Raw genomic sequence first — 13,631 nt, 5'->3', positions numbered from 1 at the left:
TTTTTTTTTCTCCAACCCCTAGACTGATTCTTTTGGTTTAAGCTTTTTAATTCTAGCTCCAATTTCAATAAACTTTACTGGATAGCAAGGGATGCAAGCATGGCCAGAATCCATAAATTATATTTGTGACTTTAGGGCAGCAGGTTTCACAGAGGTAATAGGATTTTTTTCCCTTGCATCTTCATTTTCTATTAAGTAAGGGAAATGGAAAAGTATATTTTAGTTTTAGAAAGACAGTGCAGAAGGGAAAGAAAAAAAATGGACTTCACAGTATGGGTACTTTCTGAAATGAGCCATGAGCAGAAAGCAAACATTGTCTTTAAGGAAATAAAGGAAATAACAATTCAGTATGTTTTTCAAATAAAATGTGTGTCTAGGGGAACATCAAGTTTTGTGGTGTCTGTACAACTTTGTAGTCCTTCTTGAGAAAAAGAAATTAAGATTACATATTCAAAATGATGTTCAAAATTCTATATTTAATATGGTCCAAGAATACACAACAAATTTACAGACCTGTAATAGCTAACAAATAAACACCATAAAATTCAAGAAAAATATAACACTTTACTTCATCAGTTAATTCCCTAATATACCTCCACATTTTTTCCTCAGCATTTTCTGTTACATATTTTTATGGAAGAACAATACCCCAGATTGAACCCAGGACCTTCTGACTGAGTTACATTCCTAGTATTCTAACTGATTTAATTCAATTTAGTTTTTGCACAGGATCTTGCTAAGTCACTAATTTGCCCAAACTAGGCTCAACCATACAGTCCTCCTGCCTCCGCCTCCTAGAGTGCTAGGATTACAAGGCACATGCACCATCATGCCTGGCTTTTGGTTGCATCCTTTTGACCACCTCTTCACATGACCATTTCCATAATATTTTCTATAGTTAGAATGGGGAGATAATTGTTTTTTAGCATAGTAGAACAAAATACCTTTTAAATTAATTAGAGCTTAGAAATTTTTCTTTTATAGTCACAATTCGCAGTTGTTAACATCAAACCAAGACTTTCCTGTCTGCTGGGATATGTAAAATGTGTGACTTTAAAAGCAGACTTTCATAGTTTCATAGTACTGCTGCAGGTTTGGTCCCCATAAACCTATAAAATCACTTTTGCATAATTCTCACCCAAAATAGGAAAGATACAATGTGTTTATAATTCCACATTACACTGTTTTGACATATGAGGATTTTTCAGCAATCTCTCCCTTAATAGCACATCATGTAAGTCTGGAAAAATGATGTCAGGCAGCTTCGTGTGTGTGTGCGTGTGCGTGTGTGTCCAGCCGTTTCCCTTCTCCTGACAAGTCGGCACAGGGTGTTCCCAGGTCTGCACCCCGCAGCCAGGAGTAATATCTCTCTACCTAAAAGTGTCTGTAAACCACAAAAATGCTTTCCATGAAGCCAGGGTTTCTCCGTCTTGGCATGACAGACTTTCAGGGTTGGACAAACCTATGTTGGGGGAGGAGGATTTTGTGAGTTGCAAGATGTGTGGCAGCCTTCTTCTCTACCCTTAGGTGCAGGTAGGATTCTCAAACCTTATTTCAGTTGCTTTATCCAAAAATATCGGGGCGTAACCTCATCCTCAGTTGAGAGTCATTGTACTAGCATAATCTCATTGGAGTCCCAGATCATGAATTACTATAAAAGCCAGCCACTGCTCTCAGAGCAAAATACGACTGACACAGGGTAAAGAAGACATGACCAGGTAGAATATCTTTATTTGTCGATTTCATAAAAAGCTTAGAGTCCAGAAAAAGACATTATTAAGGCCCACCTGAAGATTTAAAAGGGATATATATTCAAGAGCTATAGTTCCATTAATCTGATTCCACCAAAAAATCAGTGTCTGTTACTAAGATCCTAAAGAAAAGATTCGGAATTGATTATTTTTTCTTCTACTATTTTGAGCTTAGATGTAATGTTCCTAGGAGGCAGTGGTTATTTAACTTGGAGTGTACAGGAAAGAACTTAGCTCAGTGAATGGTCCTGTTGTCCCAGGAGTGCTGTGGATAACAGACGGTTCCATCTATGGCACCATTTGGCCCGGGTCTGACAGCAAGATCAGCTTTCTTTCTCCGTAAGCGCTTCAGAATCAGTGAGTCTAGCTAGCTCCGAAGTGACTCACTTCAAGTTCCCCGGTCCAGCCACTATAAACAGTGTATAATCATACTTTGTCAAATTCCAAGGCACCTGCTACACTCAAGCGACATTAGAAGATGTACGCTTTGGGTTAATGAACCAAGTCTCTCAGATGAATAATAATCGGAAGTCGTGAAGAAGCTGTAGCCCACCCTGGAGTGGCTGGAGGAAGACATTTCTGTGTAGTGTTACGGGCCACCCCACTGTATTCAGTGAATGCAGATCCTATTCTAAACCCTTTACACACCACCATCACACTGATTTCCTTAAAAGTTAATCTGCTAGTTAAAAGGAAAAAAAAAAAGGGGAGGGGAGTCCAATGACTGTTGTGTAAAAGCCAGGAGTGTATTTTTTGTCCTAAAGTGTTATATTTTAAGACAATTAATGTCCTCCTACACTCGGCTTTCTATCACTATTAACAATAATTATATATTAGTATTAGTTTACAAATGAGGAAACTGAGGCTCACTCAGTAAAGAAAAATAATCCCTTGGGAAAGTTTTACAGATTTATTTCTGGCTCAGAAATAAATGAACATTGATGTTAAATGTGGACATTGGTCCTCAGATGTAACTCATTCCCCTCAATCTACAAGGACTCCAACTATGGCCATGAATCTGAAAAATGATTATTTTCCACTGTCCCAGTCTCCGTGCTTTTGATCGGGGGAAGCTTCTCAAAGCATCATTCACCCACCGCATACTAAAAAATGATATATATGCAAATTAAAGTGTGCTGCTCAAAACAAGCTTTCGGAGATTTTCTCTATCAAATAAGAATAAGAAACTCATCATTGAATTGCGTTAAACATGTTTATTCCCTGCAACATGGTGTTTCTCAAACATAACTGACAATGCAGCTTTATCTTTTTTCATGGAACATTATCTTACTGGATACTAGAATTATTTGGGGAATAGTTTGTAAAACGCTGATGTAGTTGTGAGAATATGAGGTTTGGTACCAGGAAGTTTTATGTTCAGATTTTGACTCTGATATTTACTAGCAAAGTAGATGAAATAAAGTCATTTAATTTCCCCAACCTCTGAAATGTTACCTCTAAAACTGGGATCAAAATACCCACCACAGAGTATTATTATTATTATGAGGTTTAAAGTTAACACATGAAGATTTACCCTGAAAAGTGCCCCGTTCATGCTTTGATTATTATTTGGATGTGTTTTCTGAAAGAACTTGAAGAAGGCATTAATTTGAAGTCACAGCGATGAAATTTGTATTGACATAATTCTGTGAGCTTTTACTTAATATAGGTTGATCGAGTTTTTGGGGAGAATGAACTCTGCCTAGATGTGTTGATCCGGGTGAAGTGCTCAGTAGTTATTCATGTAGAAATCTCTTGGCTGTAGATGTCATACACACACAAGCTTGTTAGAACTGGGAATAAATGGTCACTAATTTAGTATAGTCTTACACAAGGAAATTGACTTTTGTAATGAAAGCTTCAGACCAACTGTTAACCATGTTATCGTTTTACAATGTTCTTTCAGATTTTTCTATACTATATGTGTATTATTTTTGTAATAAAGAAAAAGGTTATTGTAAAAATTACGACAATGAAATCCAGAGTTCTGTAATGGCAAGGCCAAGAAATGCTTATGCGCTTGGAGGAGTTTGTGTCAGCCTAGTGCAGTGAGCAGCAGACTCATTTTAAAATATAAAAATAATTGTAGTCTTTAGAACTACAGGAAATCTTAAGGATCATCTTTTTTCATGTTTTCCTGCGAAATATGAAAAATTAGGACCTTGAGCGTTTACGATACTTGAAAGCAGTGGGTTGATTGTAGAACCAGAACTCTTGTGCTTTTCAGTGTCTGTGCATAAAAACAACACAGACTGGAGAGACGCCCACTGATTCAAAGGCGTGTTGAAATTTCCTACACTGAGTTCCCACTCTTTAGTTCTTCCTCATGTATCCCACTGATCTGATTCCAACTGACTTGTTCCTTTGACTCTAAAAACAACTTCTCAATGGCAAAAATTGGAAATAAAATAGTGTGGCTGTCTTAAATCTTCCCTTTCCCTCCCGCCCCTCTGGCATTTTCTCCCAAATACCGAAATCTCCCTCTTCTCCTCCACCCAGTGTCTCATGTACCTTCAGGCTCATCCACGACGTTCTCATCCCAACGTTGGCTCAGCCCCTTCCCATTACAGTGTCTACTTTTCCTTTCGTTTTTTTCCCTCTCTCTTTCCCTACCTCTGTCCAATTCAAACTTGAACTTCAAGATTACCTCAAATCTCTGGCCCTCACTCAATGCCTGAGGCAGTGCTGCTGGTTTCTCCATACAATTATCCCTTATTAAAATTATGGCTGTGTTTTTCTTCTCCAACCAGCAAATGAGCCAGACAAATCTTATTCTTTTTTGTAATAACATAAACTAGGATTTTTATGCAAATAGTGGTTGAGTAAATTAGTCTCCCCTGGCTTGTTCCTCTCAGCTAGACATTTAGAGAGAGAAACATGATGTGACGAGACAGTTCGAGCTGAGAGGTAAGATGGTGGCATTTCAGACAGAGTGTCTCTAAATTTGAGATGGATTGGCAAACAGGTCATCTTGGCGCATAGGCTGTCTCCACCCGAAGTGTAAGGCAGCCAGAACAGCCAGGTATGTGGCACTGGTCAGAGAGCAGGAGTAAACTGTTAGAAAATCTTGGGAAGGATGGCAGTGTTGGAGGAGACAGAAATGAACCAGTGCTGGCTGTCTGTGGCAGTAACAGGCAGCAGGGAATGGGGACGGTTGCTCTTTGTGAAGGTCGGCTTGCTAGCTGTTCTTTCATAACACGAAATACAGCATCTTCTGTGGTTGACATCAGAATACATTTCATCCTCCAGCTTCACATTTTGGTAGCAGAAACTGACAACACGGATCCCAAATTGTCCCCATTAGAAGTGAGAGAAACAGATGGGACGAGAACAAGCAGAGTGAAGATATTTGTCACCCACCCTTGCTAGAAAATGACAGAAATTAATTGCCGCTTCATCTGTGTTTTCACAGCAGGTTGTTTGTACCGCGCCGTGCCTACCCTTTTTGCAGTTATTTCTAATTATTTTTCTCACATATCATCCCCTGTACACACTCACCATCCCCAGGTAGCTCTAGGCTGCAGGAAGAATGAGATTCTATGCTGCATGCCAGGGCCTCCTCAATGCCCACTGCAGAACGTTCTGTTCAGGGAGGGAGGGACGCAGACTCCGAGAGGAGCTGCTGTACTCCAGGAGGAAGATGCTGGGTGGCAGGGATGTCCAGAACGGGGTGAGCTATACTGGGAGAAATGGAAGTTGAGGGTTAAGATGAAGAAAAAGCAGAGTCTATGTTAGATCAGATGCAACACCTGGATTCACATTCACTTGTATTTTCTGTAATAATTGCTGAAAAAATTTCGCAGAAGCTGGTGTTTCAGTTTGTACCGAAGCAGTTCGGGCCAACTTGTCAATTTATTCCACTGCTAACTAATTCACTCATCAGTGCTGCATCGGCACTGGATGAACTGGTGCTGTGACGGGTCTTGCCACTTACCGACTCGGGGGTCGTTTTTCTGTGAGAAATGCTACCTTTCAATCTGAAGCACATAATTGCTTTTTAATAAAGAGGTAGGTTGCAATAATTCAGAAGCGTTTCAAATAGCTTACCTAGTCTCCTTACATAGATCCATTAACCATGATTTATAGATTCTGTACCAAGATTTATTCTTCAGAAGAATTTTTTCGTAAGAATTTTAAGGACTCAGTATGTCATCTTCTTCATCTCACCAAAACTCAAAAATAGCTTGGAGAAAACCACATGGAACAGGTAGACTCTGAAAAGCTAGTGAATTTTTGATATAAAGAGGAATTACTCTAGATTACATTTTAACCGATGGTGTCCGTATTGCAGAAACCATTCGCCCTTCCATTTGCTCTGACAAGTGGTTAGTTAGCCCCTTCCTAACAGGTAGTTAATAAGCCAGGCTGAGGAACCAGTTTAATTTCTGATCAGGCACTGTACCTCTCTGTGAGTTCGCTTTTTTTTTTTTTTAATTCAAAAAGATAGGAAGACAGAACCTCTGCATTTAGACTATAAATCTATAAAATTCAAGCACCCATCCTCCTGGGGGAGTTTTGCTTCTTGATTGGTAGACTTGGTTCTTAAAACCAGTGCCTTAATATACAAATCAAAAAATCAAAATGCACGAATATCCAGGGTTGAATAATAAGACCACTGAAAATTTAGTATATAACCACGTAAACCAGTACGATGTACATGATTACTGTAACTGCAAATTTAGCTCTGAGTTTCCTAGCAGCCAAAGTAGAAAAGGAAACCCAGATGGTCACACAATTACTCATGAAATATAAATACACATGGTTCAGAAAAAATGAATCATTCATCATACATTCTTTTACTGAATCAAAATTTTCCTTTTGGTAATGTAATTACACTGAATTTAGCCTTGATTTGGGAGATACAATGCAATAAAAGTCTCAATCTTTTCTATATCCTTCACATAGTAAAATATTAACGGTAATGAGAACGATTCCTTCTGGACCACCTACATGTTTTACTTATTTGTTTACCGTCCATCTCCCCTCACAGAAAAGTAAACACAGGGCACAGGAAGGAGTTGGTGTTCTTGGAACCTGAAGCAGCATCCGGAACAGTACCTATACCGCACACAGAAACTACACCTACCAGTGAATAAAGGAAGAAATCAGGTTGGGGCAGGCTGGCAGGAGAGATCTGTCCATGAAACTGCCCTGGTGAGTTTAAGAAGGCGGAAGTACTGACTGCAGCCCAAGGCCACTGACCTGGTCGTGATTTGTTAATGGCTGTAGCTTTCCCTCCTTACACCTGCGGCATCTGGGCAAGGGGAAACCTCAGACACTGAGATCTAGGGAGACCTGAATTGTCTTCCGCTGTCTCAGTGTACAGTCTCCCCTTTCCCGAGGTGCCTTGGATCTAGACTCTGCACTCCCATGAGTCGGATCAGAAGCGAGCTCCAGTATCGTAGGCTGAGAGACGGAAACGAGCCCGCCGTGTCTCGGGGGTAAAGAAGTGGTGGTGATAGCTACTCATGTGCACGGAAGAAAGCACTTCATTAGACATGGAGAAGAACGCAGGAAGAAACAAAGCCATTCTTGAGCACTGTTAGAGCTATGAAACAAGAAAAATATTTGAAACAGAATAGAGGAAAAAATAGACGGTGTTACATCAGAATGACACTTGCAGAATATTCAAATGGCTGGGCGATTTATATTTTTCTTAATTGTTCTCTCCTCTTTGATATGAGATCTCACTATGTTGCCGGTGCTGGTCTCAAACTCTTGGTTCAAATAATCTTCCCACCTTGGCCTCTTCAGTAGCTATGACAACTGTTGTAGTGTGTGTGTGTGCGTGTTTGTGTGTGTGTATGTGTGTTACTGGGGCTCAGATCCATAAGTGTTCTCCCACTTTTTTAAGACTGATTCTGTTTAATGTGCTGAGGTGGGACTTGAACTCGTGATCTGCCTCATGCTCTTAAAATGCTGGCATTATAGGTGTTGGAGGCAGTGATGGTCAGCACTGACATTAGCAGACTTTCACGATGAGCTATAGGCAGAGACAAGTAGACAGAATGCCATGGGCTGTAGGCCTTGTAGATCACAGAGGATACAGTCTCAGTTTTTCAACAGCATACATCTATAGGGGACAACCTAATGACAGTTATGATAAAATATACCAACTTTACATCATGCCGTTTTCAGGTTAACTACGGACAAAGTTTTTCTCCAGTTTCTATGGTCCTCTGAATAAACGATATAATTCATGTATGACCATTAGCATTTATAGCAAAGGACCCTCAATGGACGGTTAAGAACTGTTTTCTCTGATTATGGAGAAAGTTGTTCATATAATCAATAACATTTTCTAAATTTGCCATTATGATTTACCTTATGTGACAATCTAATATATTCTTGTTTTTCTAAATTAGAATTTTAAACAGCATGTTTTACAGGTATAGACTCTGGAGTCAAAGTGCATGGATTTGTACTTTAGCTCTACCCTTTAAGTAAATGGTGAATCTATCAGCATCAGTTTTCCCATCTGTAAAATGGGCATAATATTTAAAAGATCAGTTTCCCACATGTACAGTAACCGCAAACCCAACTGGTTGCAAACAGAAGTGTTTGTGAGCCAAGGTACCACTGTAACAGTTTCCTTTGCTACCGCAACCACTTGCTATAAATTTTGTGGTTTACAACTATAAAACGTTACCTTTCACTCGTGGAGGTCAGAAGTCTGAAATGGGTTTCCTGGTATCCAGTCATGGAGAAGGCTGGGCTATGCTCCACCTTGGGCTCTTGGGGAGAATCTCTTCCCTTCTCCAGCTTCTGGAAGCCACTTGTATCCCTGGGCTTGTGGCCCCCTCCATTCCCAAAGTCAGCAGAATAGCATTTTCTCTCTGTGTCTCTGTCTCTGTGTCTCTCCCTCTCCCCTCCCCTCTCCCTCAGATTGCCAGGAGTCCACCTGGATAGACCAGCATGGTATTGACATGGCAAGGTCCTTAATAACTTTATTGTTTCTGCAAAGTTCCTTGCCTGCAAGGTAACATTCATAGCCTCCAGGGATTAGGTTATAAATACCTTTTGGAAGTGGGAGATTTTACATCACGTAGAAGCTGAAATAAAATGGGATTTTACTAACTCAGCCTCTGATTCTTTTCCCAAGCAATTTTACTTCTTGTTCTGATTTTCTGCTAAGATCAGTGGACTGTTAGTTTCTATCATCTCTATTTGTCAATAAGTAAGGAAACTACAGACTATTTCATTCTGGCCCCAAAGAAACTGCATGTGATTTTAATATTCTACTGTGTTCGTATGGCTACTTCCTAATGAACTCTGCTCTGGACTTATTGAGTTTTAGACACCTGTGACACTTTAGCAGTGTATAACCTGATGTTATGAGAGATCTGTTATGTATTTTATGGTTCATCCAATAAAGCTTCTCAGGTGATTTCAAAACGTCTTCAGTGAAATGAGAACTCACTTCTAGGAAAGACAAGCGTCATAATCGATGAGTGGCACACTTTGGACAGTTATCAAAAGCACCTGCCTCCCAGGAAGCCTGTTCAAGGAAGAAGTTCCAAAACATGACCTAATCCTCAGGCTTTTTTCCTGCCTGTCACAATTATCACTTACTTCAAGATTTAGCTCCCAAGCAGCTCTCGCCTGAAAGCTTTCCTTCCAACTGTGCTTCACCATGACTTAATATGTTTTTTTATCTATTCCATGGCATTTAGGATACACAAACACACACACACAGAAGCATATATATATATCTATCTATATATCTATCTACATAGACATATCATTCATCTTCCTCTTCCCAGAAGCAATTTGTTGTCTCAATTTCATTTTTTATTTTTTTGGCCTGTTAAACTCAAATGTTAGCTACTAATTCTCCATATCCCCCACAGGATAACTAGCGCTGTGCTGTGCACTTAATAAATGCCTGCACATGACAAAATAAATTCTTTGCTTTGGTTAAAGAGGAGTTCAGCCAGGAAACGAGCCCTTACGTTTATGTGTAGTTTTCCACGGCTCATTTTCTTGTCAAGACTTCCCCCAGTTATGAATGCTGTGGCAGCACCAACGGCGTTAAGGGAGGATTTTATTGGAGAACATTTGGAGGATTAGAAAAATCTCCAGAGCTTCGGAAGCCTCTCGCTTCGTGTTCAGACTTCTGTTTCATTCTGTCACAAAATCAGAATCAGCAGAGAAGAAAGATGTCAAGATCTACAGGGTCCCACATGTGAAGGCAGCTCCATGACCCCCCTTCAGAAGTCGGCAAGAAGAAAGGAGCACAGTTAGTACAGAATTTCCTACTCAGCTGTGTTAATTCTCATCAGGCTGTGACTTTGCATACAAGCTCTTCACCCCACAAAATATATTACTGAATGCATGATGTATTTAAGTAGTTGTAAATTATCGTTCTTCTTGGCTTTTCTAAAATAAACAACAAAAAACAAAAAAGATCTTGGGATAATGCAACACTCAAACCAAAAGAATTCAGAGAGGATTCAGGAGAATGCTGTATACCTGGGCCCTTTTACACTTCTTCTTTCTGTACTGAAGCTGGAATAGCAAAATACTTTTGGGGCATGGAATATACTTAGTGGTATAAAGAGAGAATAAAGCATGGTTTAGTGTCCCCCAAAAGATAATTTATCAAACACACACTAGGTTACTATAAGGCCAAGCATTTTTTCCTTCCAAGTTTAATCTTTTATTAAGATCACTGGAATAGGCTTTCTGAAAACGGAGGAAGACTCTCCAGTGAGAAGATACCAGCTCCGAAAACGAATGTCACCATCTCGTTCCTCCACCTCCATCCAATTCGCACTTTTATGATCGACTTCCTTTTTGACCCAGGCTTGTTAATTAAATCCAGCTGTAGGCAAATTGCTCTTTCAAATTGGCAGCTCTGAGTTCTCAAGCTGCTTGCATTTTCTCCCTTCCCTTGATAAAACTTTTGGAGCGGGCAATTTCTTGACTCTTGTTTCTGAACTACTCCCAAGTAATGGATATTTTAAAGGTTTCAGGGACTCACAAAATAACTCTGCTTTTGAGGACGGGGTATTGCTTCCCATCTGCTCCTACGCTGCCTGAGACCATGGAGAGGGGTCAATTTCCAAGGAGAGTTGGGCATGTGAGTGCTGTTCTAGTTCCCGGGTACTGTGTACTGCGGAGTTAGGATCTAAGTAGCAACCAGCCAGTCTCAGCGCAGATCCAGGGGGTGAATAGGCTTTCTTTTGCCCACCAAGTTCCAATGTCCATCCAGAACACAGCTTTATATGAGTGAAACAGTTTTATTCCCCACTGGAACTTCCTGTTCTAGCCAAGGCTCCCTTCCCAAGGGACTCTGTTGACAACACACAAAACGCTTGAAGAATTTTACTAAAGGAAATGTTTGCATTATTTTTTCTTTTTCATCTTTCAAAGAGAAAACAGAAGCACATCTCCACTGACCAGCCCAAGAGGTTCTGCCTGATCAACTGGCATTAAAGATGAGGATTAAGTTCGTAGAAAGTGGAGTGGGGATTGAGGTACAGCAGCGAGAAACCCAGATCAGAGTTAAAGCCCACTTGTAACCAGCTGCATAACCTTGGGTAAGCATGTATTTGAAGCTCTCTGCATCAGTTAAGTGGAATGAATAATACTACCTGCTCTTCCACAGGGCTGGATGAGGCTAGATTGCGATCACATGGCTGAATACGCTTTCCAAACGGAAAAGCATACTGTAAGCAATTAAGCCTATGCTAGCAGGCCGCGGATATTATCTAATTAATTGCTTATAAATGCATGCTGTGTGTAAAGTCAAGCTCTGTCACTGGGCAAATAAGGACTTGCTTCTGCTGGGTGCAGGTTTATGCATATAATCCTTCAGTGAAGAAGAGGGGGAAAATAACATCAACTAGACAACTGTTATCACCTAGGCCCTTTCATATATACACCCAGAACTAAATCTCCATCTCTAAGAAAAAGACAGGCTTCATTGACTCCTCTGCAGAATCTGATATATTAATTGCATTTTCACATGAAAAACTGAAGTATAGAGGTATTAAACGCTACTGAAGGCAGCGGTGCTTCCCAAGTTGTTGCCCTGTAACCTTAGTCCTGAGGGATTCCTCTTGTTACAATTTGGATCTTGAAAGTCTCCCAGAGGTGCACCTGTTGTAAGTTTGGTCTCCAGCCTCTGGTGTTTTGGGGGAGATGGTGGAATCTTCAGAGGACCCCAGTAAGTCTCACCACTACAGACTTCCTCCCTACATGCTGCTTTTCTATAGCACCAGTCAGCGAGGCACTGTGCGTAAGGATAAACCTTTTGTCTTTATAACATCATGATCTCAGATATTTTGTCACAGTGGCAGGATGCTTACTAACAAACCCCTCCATTAAAGAGTTCTACTGTCCAAAATGTTGAGAACAATGCATTGCCCCCAACCCTCCTCATAAAGTCAACACTGAACCTAAACATTAAATTTGATTTCTCATTCAATTTAGTTTGTGACCAGAAGCATAGACAGAATCAAGTTTGTGAACTGAAGTTCCACTATGTACATATATATATATATATATATAATATATACTGTATTTAAATATATGCAATGGATACTACAGTTCATGGTTTTCTTTCACTCTTTTCCCTTGCTTGCCAAAGTAGATGTAGATTTCTGCTATTTCTTATTGTTACGATATATACATATAAGCTTTATGACTCTGTCCATTTTTAAGTGTGAGGTTTGATGGCATTTTTGTGCAACCATCACCATAATTCCTCCCCAGGACCTTTTCATCTTCTTAAACTGAAGTTCTATCATCTCTGGATATTTTTTCATTGAACATTCTTTTATAAATCTTCCTCCATTTTGCAAATTACTTTTTTTCATAACCTTCATTTCTGATGTCTGTGAGATATTTTACTATATAATGCTCATGAATCTACTTATTATAGGACATTGTATTATTTCCACTTCCTTTTATCAGTAATATCTCAATGTATATAAAATGTTTAATGTTTTGCAGCTTTGGAAAAGCTACTAGATCAAAGAATCTGAACATCTTAGTGATTTTTTCAATGAAAGCAATGAAGGATCTTTTCTAAAAGTTCAGAAAGTTTATACTGCATCTATTCATTTATTGGTATATTAATTTACTCTTTGAAACAAAATCTTAGTAAGCGTCTAGTATTAGCCAAACACGTAACTATGTGGAAGAGACAGACGGTGTCAGATAATTTCATCCCCTGTGGGCCAACGTTAGTTATGGACCCTAAGGGCTGAAGGGCTGATTCACTTGTCCATAGTTTTTAGTAAGAAGGTACTTTTGCTGGTTTCTTTCCTTATTAAGAATTTTATTTTCTCACCTCCTCTACTTAGTCATATATTTGCAACAGGGCAAATGACTGTAATCTCTGATCTTGTTTTGTCGCATTTGTTAAATGAGTCACTGAACATATTACCATCTCAAGGCAATAACTGTGTATCCAGAAATGCACTGTCTATCAGTTTTCCTATGGAATGCACAAAGACCTGCCTCACACTACATATCAGTCTTCAACGAAGATTTGGGTGTTTTTAAACAAATGCATTACTGATTATGAACTGCATCTTTCTTGCCAGAATAGAACACATGAACTACAGGGATGGTGGGGTTGGCGTTTTCTTACTTTGGTAAATTGCTGCTAAACCTTAGAAAAGTCTATTAAGTTCTTCTAAAGGAAAACTGTCTTTCAGCTTTTGGTTACCTGTGATCTAGGAAATTGTCTTGATTTGAAAAATAGGAATGGTTGATAGTGTGCTCAAAGTTATAGGCTATAGGTTTTTAAAATTCTGCTTTGCCCTTTAAGGAAGGATGAACTTAGCTATGCTGACCTGAAAGGAGAACTGTTGGGCTGGGGAGTGTACTACAAAACTCAAAGTTCTGTTTAATCAAGGCTCTGTTCTT

At 39.6% G+C, this 13,631-nt stretch overlaps 1 long non-coding RNA gene across 2 annotated transcripts; it reads right to left on the bottom strand.

Annotated features, from left to right (window-relative positions):
- Positions 1-551: 551 nt before the first annotated feature.
- LOC104863357 lies at positions 552-12,166 on the bottom strand. 2 transcript variants are annotated; one of them, XR_780527.3, is made up of 3 exons: positions 9,704-12,166; positions 8,401-9,173; positions 552-5,431 (listed from the first exon to the last, which is right to left on the bottom strand). It is a non-coding gene; the product is annotated as an uncharacterized LOC104863357 (long non-coding RNA). The 2 variants fall into 2 exon arrangements; XR_780528.3 differs by having other exon boundaries at positions 552-5,426.
- Positions 12,167-13,631: the final 1,465 nt, after the last annotated feature.

Source organism: Fukomys damarensis, unplaced genomic scaffold, assembly GCF_012274545.1.
Source record: "Fukomys damarensis isolate Sample0158 unplaced genomic scaffold, DMR_v1.0_HiC HiC_scaffold_14, whole genome shotgun sequence".
NCBI lineage: Eukaryota > Metazoa > Chordata > Mammalia > Rodentia > Bathyergidae > Fukomys > Fukomys damarensis.
The sequence above is the reverse complement of the archived record's forward strand: the minus strand, read 5'-3'. Positions and strand labels throughout refer to the sequence as shown.